Source organism: Lissotriton vulgaris, chromosome 3_1 (assembly GCF_964263255.1).
Source record: "Lissotriton vulgaris chromosome 3_1, aLisVul1.2, whole genome shotgun sequence".
Taxonomy (NCBI): Eukaryota; Metazoa; Chordata; class Amphibia; order Caudata; family Salamandridae; genus Lissotriton; species Lissotriton vulgaris.
The window spans coordinates 467,176,875-467,189,203 of NC_141689.1; the positions used below are offsets into that span (position 1 = coordinate 467,176,875).

General features: G+C 52.7%; 1 protein-coding gene, 1 non-coding gene and 1 pseudogene across 2 annotated transcripts in view; 1 reads left to right on the forward strand and 2 right to left on the reverse strand.

The window, feature by feature from the left end:
- RGS7BP (regulator of G protein signaling 7 binding protein) overlaps positions 1-12,329 on the forward strand; it is a 775,003-nt gene that overhangs the window by 298,872 nt on the left and 463,802 nt on the right. The window lies entirely within an intron of this gene.
- Positions 759-865, reverse strand: LOC147726628 (U6 spliceosomal RNA). The gene has a single exon (XR_015309680.1). It is a non-coding gene; the product is annotated as a U6 spliceosomal RNA (small nuclear RNA).
- On the reverse strand, positions 2,014-2,109 carry LOC147726629 (U6 spliceosomal RNA; annotated as a pseudogene).

The window sequence follows — 12,329 nt, forward strand, 5'->3', positions numbered from 1 at the left end:
ATGCAGAGAAACCAACCCAAGGTTGAAGTATAACAACTGAAAAGAAAACAGGGATCACAGGAAACCTGAAACCAAGACCTCCAGGAAAAGGAGGCCAACCAGGAGTCGCAGCTCCAGCACTCCGAACGGCCCCAGCGAAGTCCCCCCGGGACTGCTAGAGACCCACGTACCAGGCGGGGGACGACCACGCCCAAGCCAGATAAAACTCCACAGAGGAGACACCCACTAAGGGTGCCCAGGGAACAGAGCCACACCTCGCGGACCGACCCCGGGCCCCCGCCGGATCCACCGAACCCAGCGAAGCGTAGAGAAGGATGCCAGCCTGTGTAAGCCCGCGAACCAAGGAGGAACGAGGGTTAGCGGCCCGAACGAACCGGGCCAAAAGGCATAACACAGGTCATCCCACCGGGAAAGGAAAGACGTGCGGCTAAGAGAAGCCAAAACAGCACGCCGAACAACCAGCACGGACAAGGGAGGAACCACGTTGGCCGGGAAAAGCGGTAAGGATACCACCTGAGTCCGAGGCTCCAGGGAAGGGACCCCGGGAAGGACACGGGGGACATGCCGGAGGAACAACCCCGTCCGGCAAAACCCGCAAGAATGGAGGGGAGCGGAGGTACGACCCCCGCACGCCCATCCGCCCAGCAGACACCACTGCCACCAGGGAAAAACCACCTAAAAGGTGAGGAACCGCCAAGCCACCGAGGGCAGGGGCCCAAAAGGGCGGACCCCGAAGAGCTCGTAGAACGAGAGAGAGAACACAAATGGAACGCTTCACGAAATTGCGTGTCACCCCTGCGCAGGGGCCATGCCACCCTTCCCTGTATCGTTCCAATTTTAGTATATGTGCAGCCGAAGCGAGCCCCCAAGGGGGAGACCGGCAGAGCTCCCGTGGGCGACGGAGAAACCAAACTCTGGAGCCAAGCGAGCCACCAGGGAAACCAGCCCGTCGAACACCGGACTGTGGAAGGCCCGCAAGGCAGCCCATCGGGCCCACCGGGACGAAGCGGTCACGCCCAAGGAAAAATCCCTCAGCCAGGAAGCCAAGACCCGCAAAGGGTCCACGGAGGAGCGGTCAGCACCAAGCCGACCGCACCAAAGCCAGAGGGGAGCCCCCCCCCGCCAGGCACAGGAAGAGAAAGTGGACGACCAGTGGTAGCCCAGCAGCAAAACCACCGCCCCAGAAGATCAACCCTGAGCAAGCAGCGACAACCGCACAAGAATCAGGCCTGCCGAGGGAGGTAGGCCAGCAGAAAAAGGGCAGGCTCAACCTAGCCTCCGGGTGCGGGGGACCCAACCCTGGAACGGGAAGAACCCCGTACGGCCAGTAGGCTCGAACCGCCCGCTCGCAAAAGGAGCGGGTACCAGGGGCGGCGGCCCCGCCGGGAACCACAAACTGGAACGCTCCCCGAAGTTGCGAGACAACGCTCAGGGGTCACTCAGCACTGTATCGTTCCAACCGAAGTCCATGCGCTGCCGAAGCGCCCAGGAGTACTCCGGCCCTGCCCAAGCGAATCCCGCAGTTCAGAGGGCACGGGGGAAACGCGAACCTCAGACCGAAAGGGCCAGCGATAGACAGGGCAACCACAAGGACCCGGGAGGAGAGAGCAGAATCCGGGCCGGAGGGCCGAGTCGCGGCCCCAGGCGCCGAAACACCACCGGGGTCAGGGCGAGACCAGGCAAGGAAGGCTAGATCCGACCCAGTCGAACCGCCCTCACCCAGCCGGACCCCGGGGGAAAGATAGCCCGAAGGGACAAGACCGGTGACACCTACACCAGCAGGACGACCGACCCGACCAAGACCTGGGGACACCGAATGCACCGGTGCAACAGATGGCAGGCCAGGAGGATCGTTAGTGGGATTCAAAACCCACGCCTCCAGAGGAGACTGCGGCCTAAACACAGCGCCTAAGACCCTTCCGCCCTCCGAAGCACGAGGAGCCGCGCGATAGCATCAACGACCCCCAAGCGCCCCCTACCCCCCCGGACGAACCAGAGGGAAGCACCGGGACCAGGAATATGGAACGCCTCACGAATTTGCGTTTCATCCGTGCGCAGGGGCCATGTTAATCTTTCCAAATTCAGTAAATGTGCTGCCGGAGCGAGCACCATACGACTTCCGAAGGCGTACAAGCCCGAGACGGGATCCGAAGGGACCCCGACGGAGGGGAGACACCGCCTGACGTGAAGCCCACGAAAAAGAGGAGGCCGAGAGGAATCACCCCTCCCGACAGGGAGCGACAAGACCCACACCCGGCGAAGAACATCCACCAGGCGGGCCAGGAGCACAGCTCCCACCCCCGGGCCGGAAGGCAAGGCCAACGGAAGTACCCGCAACTGAGAGAGGGAACCCCCACTCGCCGGCCGGCCCCACAGGCCGACCCCAGGTGTCCGGAAAAACCAACAGGCGAGACCAAGGACGGAGCCGGCCCCCCTCAACCCGTCGAGAAGGCAAACGCCCCGGGGACAGCCGCGTCCCCAGACGGGACGCAATGGAGGCCACAGCCCCCCCCCCCCAGGGAACCCCCAGGAGAGAGAGGGCCGAAAGCCAGAACCTAGGGGTGACGAAAGGAAGGGAGCGGCAGACCCAGCACCAGACCGGGGAGAGCCGAAACTCGGGCCCGGATCCACAGGCGGACGGGGAGTCCGAAGGAAGGCCGTGTCCGGGGGAGCGGGCCCCAACGAAAAGCCGTCACCGTCGACAAGGACGCAGCCAGACCAGACGGCCGTGTCTTCTCTGTTCCCCAGCTTTGCGGCCATCTGAGTGGCAAAGGTGACCAAGTCCACCTCCCCAACGCCCAGCACAATGGACGCAGGCAGATGCCGGGAGACCGGAGACATGCGCAGAGAACGCACCCCGAGAAACCCCGGGAATACCCCCGCCGCCGGCAGAGGGAACTCCACGCCCTAACGCGGGACGACTCACGCACATGCGTGACCTCCCTGCGTAGGGGCCATGCCGAACTGCACAGAAGCGCAATACGCCATAAACATAGCACACAACACACCCGCAAGGGCCTAAGGCGCTCGCACAAAAGCTGTTGCGGACCCCCACCCGACTAACTCCCTGGGGCGTCCATCCCCGGACACCCCTGAAGCACGGAGGGGGCCGATGCGGAGAAAAAGCAAGCAAATGCCCAGAGCCGCAGAACGTGACTCCAGGTTGGTAAGGCACCGAGGTATAGAAATACCAGGACCGGGGACGCAACCGACCCCCAAGACCCGCCGAGGCGGGGAACCGCTAATTGTGCCCGGGCCCGCCCGGGACCGCTGCACCAACCATCGGGCCACACTCCCACTGGACGAGAGGTAGACGAGGCGAGGAGGGGTCAAGGGCCCCCGCCGCGCAAGGCCCGAAGGGCTAGCGTCGCCAAACAGGGAGACCCCGTAGACGGAGACAGAAGGGATCCATCACCCCCCCCCCAAGGAGACCAGAAGGCACGGCCACCCGGCCTCTCAAACTCACTCGAGTCCGGAGCAACCTGACGGCCCAGGGCGAGCCAGGGCGTCAGAATGGGAAAACAGACCTAAGGGATCTGACCCCACGTCGTACCGCACACCCATAGGTCGCGCCAGTGTACCACAGAGAAGCTGGACATGACACATTGGTTAAGTTACACAAGGAAATTAAGTAATCAGCTCAGAATTACAGGATGTGCAGTCGACCCCGAGGATCGAACCTTGGTTTCCAGCCCCAAAGTCTGTACTCTAGCTGTCAGACCATAATCTCTTGTCCCAGTCAATGGCAAACAACCACATCAAACAACACGAACACTACACATTGTGTTGCCTGCGACAGCCAGACAATACTGGGCCGGACACCAAAATATTAGTGAAACTGCAAGTACACCGCGCCAGTGACGCAGTCAAGGAAATCAAAAAAAAATTGCCCTCACCGAGGAATGAACCCCGGACCCTTCGAGGAGGAGACAGACGCGCCCTGCATGCCGCGTCCAAATCTGCCGGGGAATGCCGCGCCAGACCGATGAAAGACCTCATCGGATCTGGAGGCAACCCAACCCCGCCCCCGAGGGGCGGGGGGCGATCGGAGGCAACACCAGCTCCGCAAACCGCCGCGGCCCGTAGGGCCAATGATACGAAGGGAGGCGGCGGCGCACAGCGCCGCGGAGAGAGCATCCGGACCCGGACAGCGGAGCCCCCGAGGACCCGCCGACAGGCAAGGTAGGCCCGTAGTGAGAAGGAAGGAACCTTCGCAACCGGGATGGGTAGATTCCCTAACATTGCACTGAACCTCTGTGAGGGAGCGCTAGCGACTCACCGCCTCGAGGCCGGGTGACACACGCTGTGTGTTCACTGAGTTCACCCGCCTCGCCGAAGCGCCCCAGCACGTCGCGCTCTCCAGAGTCGGCAAATGCAGCCAGCGCACACGCTGGGAAAAAGGAAGAGCGCAACACCCGGCGGAAAGCCAGGCACGAGGTCAGATTTATAGTTGCACGAAACATAGTCGGGAGAGGCGGAAACTGACATGACTAGCCAGCCCTCCTTAGTAGACCACTCAAATGCAACAGCATTTCCCCTCAAATCATCCACATACCGCAGTAAGACAATATGTTGATGCACAAACTGCAGGCAGACAGGGGATCAGCCCGAGCCCAGGGGAACAAGATACACATGGGCTTCTGCTGCGTAGGACCCACACGCCCACATCGTGGCCCGGGCCCATCCGTAACGACCTGGGAAAACAAGGGAACGACTAAACACCCCACATCCCCGGCCGCCCCCCCCCCCCTGTAGACCCTTGGCACGCTATAGCAGCACCTAACCGGCCCCACAGGACCGGGGGAAGGAAGAGGGGGGGGGATTTTTTAGGCCTAAGGCACCAGAGACCGCTAGAGCAGGTCCTCCACCCTAAACCCCAAGGGCCAGCTCACGCCGGCCCATCTTACCTGAACAGTGCTCTGGAGAGAATCGTGCAGAACAAAAAAAACAGGCTGATTGGTTGGGCCGGCCCGCCTCTTATAGAGGTCAGGTGGGACTGGTCGGCCATGTTGGGAGGGGGTGGGAGGTGGTTTCTTTTTGCTTTGGAGGGTTCTGTTGTGGAGCTAAAGCTCACTTTGTAACTCAGGGGGCGAGGAAGACTAACGAGGAGGTAATGTAGACTTACCTGTCAAAAACGTTTCTGATATGTTGTCCTCAACATTCTGTCCCACTGATATTGTGGGTTACGATATGCAGGGTGCACACCCACACATACAGGAAGGGTGTTGTTAAAAGTAGCATTGTGACCATTTCCATAATATTAGAAGGTGCTGCAGCACATCCAGCACCACTAGTTCCAGCCCCACTGAGCCTACGTTTCTAGGTTGCAGAGGCTAAAATCATCATTATGAGACATACCTTAAATACCTTCAAGGTAAAGAAGGATGTGAGTTTATGCAATTGTGCTGCATCCTGATTTGTGCCGATGTTTTGTGCGGCTTCCCTTTATTATTGCTCTAACACTAGAGACTATGCTCCTGTAAAGTCTATATAAACCTTGAGGTGGGTCTGTGAGATAGTGCTGGACCCAATGGAATATCTAGACCGTTTGTTCTCAGTTTTTGGCTTTGACATGTGTTGGACCTGGCCCTTTTGGCAGTTTCACCCCTAAACTTTTTGCCTCTGGTGTTGGTGGTTTTAGACCTCTGTGCACTTCAGCACTGTGGTCCAGTATAAAGTGCGTCGGAGGGAATCCCGGCGTGAGGGATTACCCTGTGATGCCTCCTCGTGGATGGCCACCCCGCATTTTGCTTCCATTGATTGGCGGGTACCCATCCTGCTTATATTTTAAATTAAGAGGGAGCCTATCCCTCATTGCCGCCAAGAAGAAAAGAAATCGCGGCCGCCACGATCGTGCAGCCTGGAAGTCAGGCAAGAGCCGCCTGACTGTGGGCGGGCCAGGTGCGCACCGCCGGAAGTGACCGGGGCTCCCGTGAGCTGTGAGAGCCCGGCGTGTAGGAGAATCCAGGCGAGAGCCCAACCCGCACTGGGGCACAGAAGAGGGAAGTCCGGCGGGAGCCCACCCTGCCTTCGTGAATGCTGCGTAGTGCAGCCGAAGCAGGAATCCAGGCGGGGCTCCTGTGATGAAGACAGAGCCCCGCGTGTTGCTGTGCTGCAGAGACCGGGCGAAGAGAGAAGGTGAGAGGATTTCCCCGAGGAGTGGGGGCTCCCCTGTTGCCTGCCACCTTGATGGGAGGAACCCGATCCAAGCCCCGGTGAGTAGGGGCTTCGTCATTGTTGCCGGTGTCTGTGCTTGGTCAGGGTGGTCCCACAAGAGAGCGGGCCGCCACAACGTTGGGCACATTGATTGAGAGAGTCCCATAGAGGGGCTCAGGTGGCACGTTGGTGCCAGGGCTAATTCATACACAGCTGCCTCACGGGACAGTGGGCAGCTGCAACGTTTTGGGCTACATTGTTGAGAGAGTCCTAGTGGGGACTCCAGAGGGCACAGTTAGTGCCAGTGCATATTCCTCATCACAGCTGTACAGCACTTAGTGACAGATGCATCATTTAGGTCTGCGCAATTGCGCACTTTGAGATGCCCTGACATTTGGCACATAGGGTATTTGAGCCCCTTTGAGAAGGCTAGTTGGCCAGGGGAACTGTTGGGTGGATAGGCTGCCAGACCGTAATGTGCTTTATGTGGTGCGCAGGAAATGTGATTCATATACTGTGTTTAATGCACTGTGATTTATGCCTCTATTGTGGTTTGTTAGGAGGTTTTGCATACTGTGGTTTATGCTTGTGAGATTATTCTCTACTGTGGTTTATGCTTGTGAGATTATTCTCTACTGTGAGTTATGCTAAGGAGGTTATGGTCTAATATGTTTAGGCTCATGAGGTTGGCGCAGAATATATTTAATAAATATTCCACGCCTAATGTGATACTGTGCATAATATGGTTTGTGTTACAGGATGATGCGGAGTACAGTGTTTGCCAGTAATTACTGATTAGGTTCTATGTTTATGATATGTTCTACCTTTACTATGTTCACTTTGTGATGGTTCTGACAGCGGTCCAAGTGGCCTTTTCATGTGTATATAATCCCCTGTAAATATTGCCTAGTGCCAGGCTGCACAGTGTATTTTGTGTGATTACTATTCTAATGTGTTTTATGATAATACAAAGACTATTTTTGATATAATCTTGTGTGGAGTTCCTTTTGTGATGTGCCTAGTATGTTGTTGCTGTATGTGTGATGCGCAAACGCTTTAAACATTGCCACCGGGATAAGCCTGACTGCTCGTGCCAAGCTATCAAGGGGGTGAGCAGGGGTTATCTTTGGTATGTAACTCCCTTGCCCTGACTATAGTGGTGGTCTCTGCCTGGCTTTGGCGCAAGCCTTAGCCAACCAGAGATCCCATTTCTAACAACATGTATGGTGCTTTCACCATTTTTTAATTTTTTTATTTTTAGTACTGGGCATTAATATCAGTCTGTGCGCCCCTTGCTCTCGTTAACTATCCTGTCGGCATGCACCTGCTAACCTCTCCTTCTCATATGCTAGCATCTGACCCAGAGTCCTCCACCAGGGGTGGGTCACATATGCCGCCTCTATAGCTATTCCATCCTCCCCAAACCTTTGCCCATTTTTTTCGGACATCCTCGATGTATATATACTGATTTTTCTGCCCTCATTGCCATGTCCATATCCTTACACCATAGGCTGAGGGTAGGGCTATCTCTGGATCCCCAGCGTTGCGCGATGTTGGCTTTGCTATTGTCATGTCTAACGTCACCCAGTCTTGGGTCGTCCCAGCGAGATCTGTGGGCTCCCAGATGTTGAGCAAGCAGCACCTAGGTTCTGGCAATACTGTGACATGTGTGACCTGTGAGAGTGTTCGCATCACCGCCGCCCAATAAGAAACGGTCCTGGCACACTGCCAGATAGTATGGAAAAATATGCCTACTTCCCCGCATTTTCTGAGACAGAGTGGTGTGTCCGTGCGGTGGATTTTGTGGAGAAGCGTCCTCGTGTAATATGTGCGGTGTAGGATTTTAAGCTGCACTAGCCTTAGTCTCGATGGGATTGCTACCTCCCTGGGAGACGCAAGCGCTTCTCGCCAGTAAGCCTCCTCGATGTCTCCTAGTACCCGCTCCCATGTAACCTTCAGCGCTGCCGTGGGATCCGGGTAGTTGTTAATTATCTTACAGTAGGTCAGTGAGATCGCTTTCATATGCAAGTGGTCTGTTAAAAGTCTGTCCGCTAGTGGCGAGGATTCTTCCGGTCGTGTCCCTGGCGGTAGTAGGGATTGAAGTGCATGCTTAATCTGTAAATACTGGAATTGTTCTGTCGCCGCGAGCTTTCACCATTCTTGGCAAGCATATTGAATTCTATACTTACTTTAAGGGGCTTTGAGTCAGCCTCTCTCATCTATTGGCTTCCTTTGCTCAGAAACCTCCAGCCATCTTCTTAAGACATTGTCAATATATAATTAACAATAGTGACTCCTCTAAGGTATGATTGGCAGCACTCAGTGCGGTGACAGTGTTACTCAGAGAAATGATGTGTAATCGTTTATAACAGAAAGTATTTCAGTTCCTTCAAGGAAGCAAATATAAGCGGTGATCCTGCATTAGAGCCAGAGACATTAAAGGTCAATGAAAATAAGTCCAGAATGGGAAACATCTATTTCAATGCAGGCATTACATCTTAGTGCCTTTACAATGCAGTCAATACCACGACTGCAACATTACCACAAGTTCCATTACAACGCACGCCATTACAACAACTTGCTTTAGCGAATGCGGTGTTGGACTGGTGTTGGATTTTAAGTGCAACACCTTCCGTACTGATACACCGACTTGAGTTGGAATAGTAATTTAAACTATTCCAAAATCCAGCTCTTCCCTAAAGCAAGTCACTGTAGTGACTTGTGTTAGAATGGAAGTCGTGGTAACAACTGCATAGTTAATCCACGCATAGTTTTGGCATACGTGGTAATAGATGTTATTCGTCCATAATACGTTTTGTTGCCACTTATATGTAGTTGATGATTTTTGACCCATGAGAATATCAGGAGAGGACTAACCTTGTAAGCATCAAAAGCAATATAAAAATGGGAGGCCCAAAAAGATTCTGACACTTACCCTTCAATGGATAGGAGATATCTAGGTCACAATGAGGAATTGATCCCCAAAGCATACAACAAGATTGTGATAGTAAGAGCCAGTTAGCAGTTGGGTAAGACATCAGCGATAATGTTCCCAACCTGTAATAATTGATGTCAGCCAAAGTCCTAATAAATTATGGTCACATTAGAGCAAAACAATTGTATTTCCCCTGCCACATTTCCAAATGTCTTTGTTATTGCAGAATGTTATAGAGTCAAAGTCTGATCCCAGAATAGCTTTTACTAATGTGCATCAAGACCACAAGTGGTTGTTACAGGATTCCGACAGGTAATGCAAGGTAGATACATACATCTCCCCCTCCAATGACCTGCCCATTTGTCCCATATTCCAAACAACCTTACTTTGACTTAAATAATACCCATTGAATCTGTTGTGGTGCTAACTAGCATTTCCAAGATAACGAGTACCAAGCCACACAATTAGTGCAAATCAGCTCCAAACACGTACGACAAACATCTGCATCTTGATTCACACTCCTTTCTCTGTTAGTTACTGTGTGTGACGCCATGCTTAGGTGCAGGTACACTTGAATATCCAGGCCTTATACACCAACTTTTTTCGTCTCGTTTTATATAGCGCAAACTAGAACCGAATGTATAAGAGCGCTTTACATAAGCATCAGTTACGTTTTTCGGACGCATTCATTTTTGTTAGGCGCAGGGAGATTAAGTGATTTGACCAGAATCACAGAATGTTGAGCGTCGCTGCCGAGACTCGATCCCGGTTCTCCCGCTCCAAGGTCGACCGTCCTAGCCGTGAAGCAGGACTTTAAATGGGCCCGGTGGCACCGGTGCTGAGCAGTTTTTTAAAGGGGGCCTAGAAACAGGTCTCTATCGGTCTTTGTTTTGTGCTTTGGCACAGGCGGTCCATTTTATTCCAGACTGCAGTGACAGCAGGCACATTGATGTGCGCATGCTCACACTGCCCACTTCTCACTAGTGGACAAGTTATGGCATGGTGCCATGCCAGGTGAGCATTGTAGGGGAAGGGAAAATCCTTTAAAGAGAATACTTTTCTCTCTGGATATCCCTTCTCTTTTTGAAACTCAGGCGCAGCAACATTGTTGTGGTGTCACCAGGGCTTAAGTGGAGCTTTTTCAATATTATATACAAGCCATAGTTGCTGCTTGTTTATCTTATGTAACTAACAACCATTGGCAAAACCAATAGTCCGGATTTGTTGAAGGTATGATGTTACTTGTTGTATCATATTTCTGGATGCAATGACAGAAACAGCAAAAATCATGTCAGGCAGCACACTATGCTAAGCACAGACTTTTTAGCTTATGTGTTTTTAAGCCATGCCCTTAATTATATTGGCCACGCATCTTTAAGAGAACCCCTAGTTTTTTCATCCCACTTAAAGCCCTGCCGGTGCCTCTTTCTCCAGGCTTAGGTATGAATTTCTGTGGGTAAGCATGTCGTACTCCTGGAAACTACATGACAGAACATGCTTTGTAAATCATATCCAACCTGGCTATCAAGACTATAAAACACAACTATTCGTAGAAGAAGCTCTTTATATCGGACTCCAGGTGCTGTCTGGGTTTTTGGGGCTGATGTACATAAATTGCCTGGGGTTGGGGGGGGGGGGGGGGAGGGGGGGGGGTTATTTTTAGTCCCAGGACTGTGCTAGCGTTCTGAAGTAGTTATTGCAGTCGACTACAAGCAATATAAATCAATTTCACACGGAAATGTGAATTGTGAAACGGCGATTCGTTATGTGTTGCAGACCCATGTTTCATTTTACTAAAAGCATGTATCAGAACTAAAAGAGAAATATTTTTTTCACCACTTTTGTTGCAGAGAAAAGATGTAATATTTACTAACAACTAAAAAAAATGTCCCGCGTTTAGGCCCAAGGTACAGCCGAAATTAAAAGGGAACCATGTTAACTATTGCCGTGTAAAGTAAGCCACATTTGTAGCACACTGACGTTTGCCGAGGGTATAATATTTTGCAGAGTGCATTGTGTAAAGGATAACGAAAATAATTTGCTTCGTGTTTGCCTGCGCTGTGAAATTGGCCTCTCAAGCGTATGACGTGTTCTCTTTAAGCTGACACCAGACGACATCTATCTGGCTTCATTTAGCAATAACCATCCTGCAGTTTTGTCTGTTGAAGTTAGTCCAGGAAACAATGCACTCTGAGCTTTATTTTGCATTCTCACTCTTCCAAAACTGGGCGCGTGTGGAAAACAGAATTGAAATAGTTTAGCTGCATTATTCTACATTTTAATGCCCAAATAAACCTTGTGGTGCAGGTGCTTTTGGTGAGACTGAAAAATCTCAAAGTTCGCTCCGACGTCAGAGCCGGGCCGAGCACCTTCACGAAGTGGGAGTCTTAAAGCATGTTGGGTCTGATTGTATGCGTGGGCGGTGGTTACTGTAGTGTCCTGCAAGGACACAGTCTAGTTGTTTTTCGTGTAACCTTACACTGTACACCCACACCTCAGACGTCACTGGGTCAGGTGACGCTGATAATAAAAGAGGCCGAGCACACGTGCTCGAGGCCAGAGTTACGATCCCCTAACTGGTGTCTGTGTCACTCCATCATCTATCATGTGGGCCTAGGCCCCCATCACCACAGTTACCAACTTCACTTGCAGTAGGCAATCCTTTAAAACTACCACTTCCTGCAATTACAGAAAGTACATTGGAACGGATGGCGTCTCCCCTGGTGAGAATACACTGCTGGCTGGAGACTAACCCTGGGCGTAGTTTGCGAAGTAGCGCTAAGCGTAGCTAAGCGAAGTGTACTTCGCACTACATGAGCTACGCAAACTGCGTAGTACACTGTTCAAAATGCTGTCCCCATTGATTGTGCAAACTGCATCTTGCACAGTGCAAGCGATCGTTTTCTGTCGCTCGAGTAGATTTCTACTCGAGCAGCAGCTTTCTCAACGCGGACTGGTAGTTTCTCATCGCGAGCATACGCGACCACTCGCAATGAGAAACCTGACCTCCCCGCATTGAGAAGCTCACCGGGAGGTTTATTTTCAACGCTCGCAATCGGCAACTTAATGTTGCTGATCACGAACGAGGAAAAAGTTTTACCGGAATGTCATTTTGCTTGCTCGCGGTCGCCAACTTGACGTTGAGGATTGCGAGCAAGCAAAAAATGACTGCTGCACTACGCTACGCGTGTTTGCACTGTGCTACGTGCTATTCGGCTCCGACGTCAGAGCCGGGCCG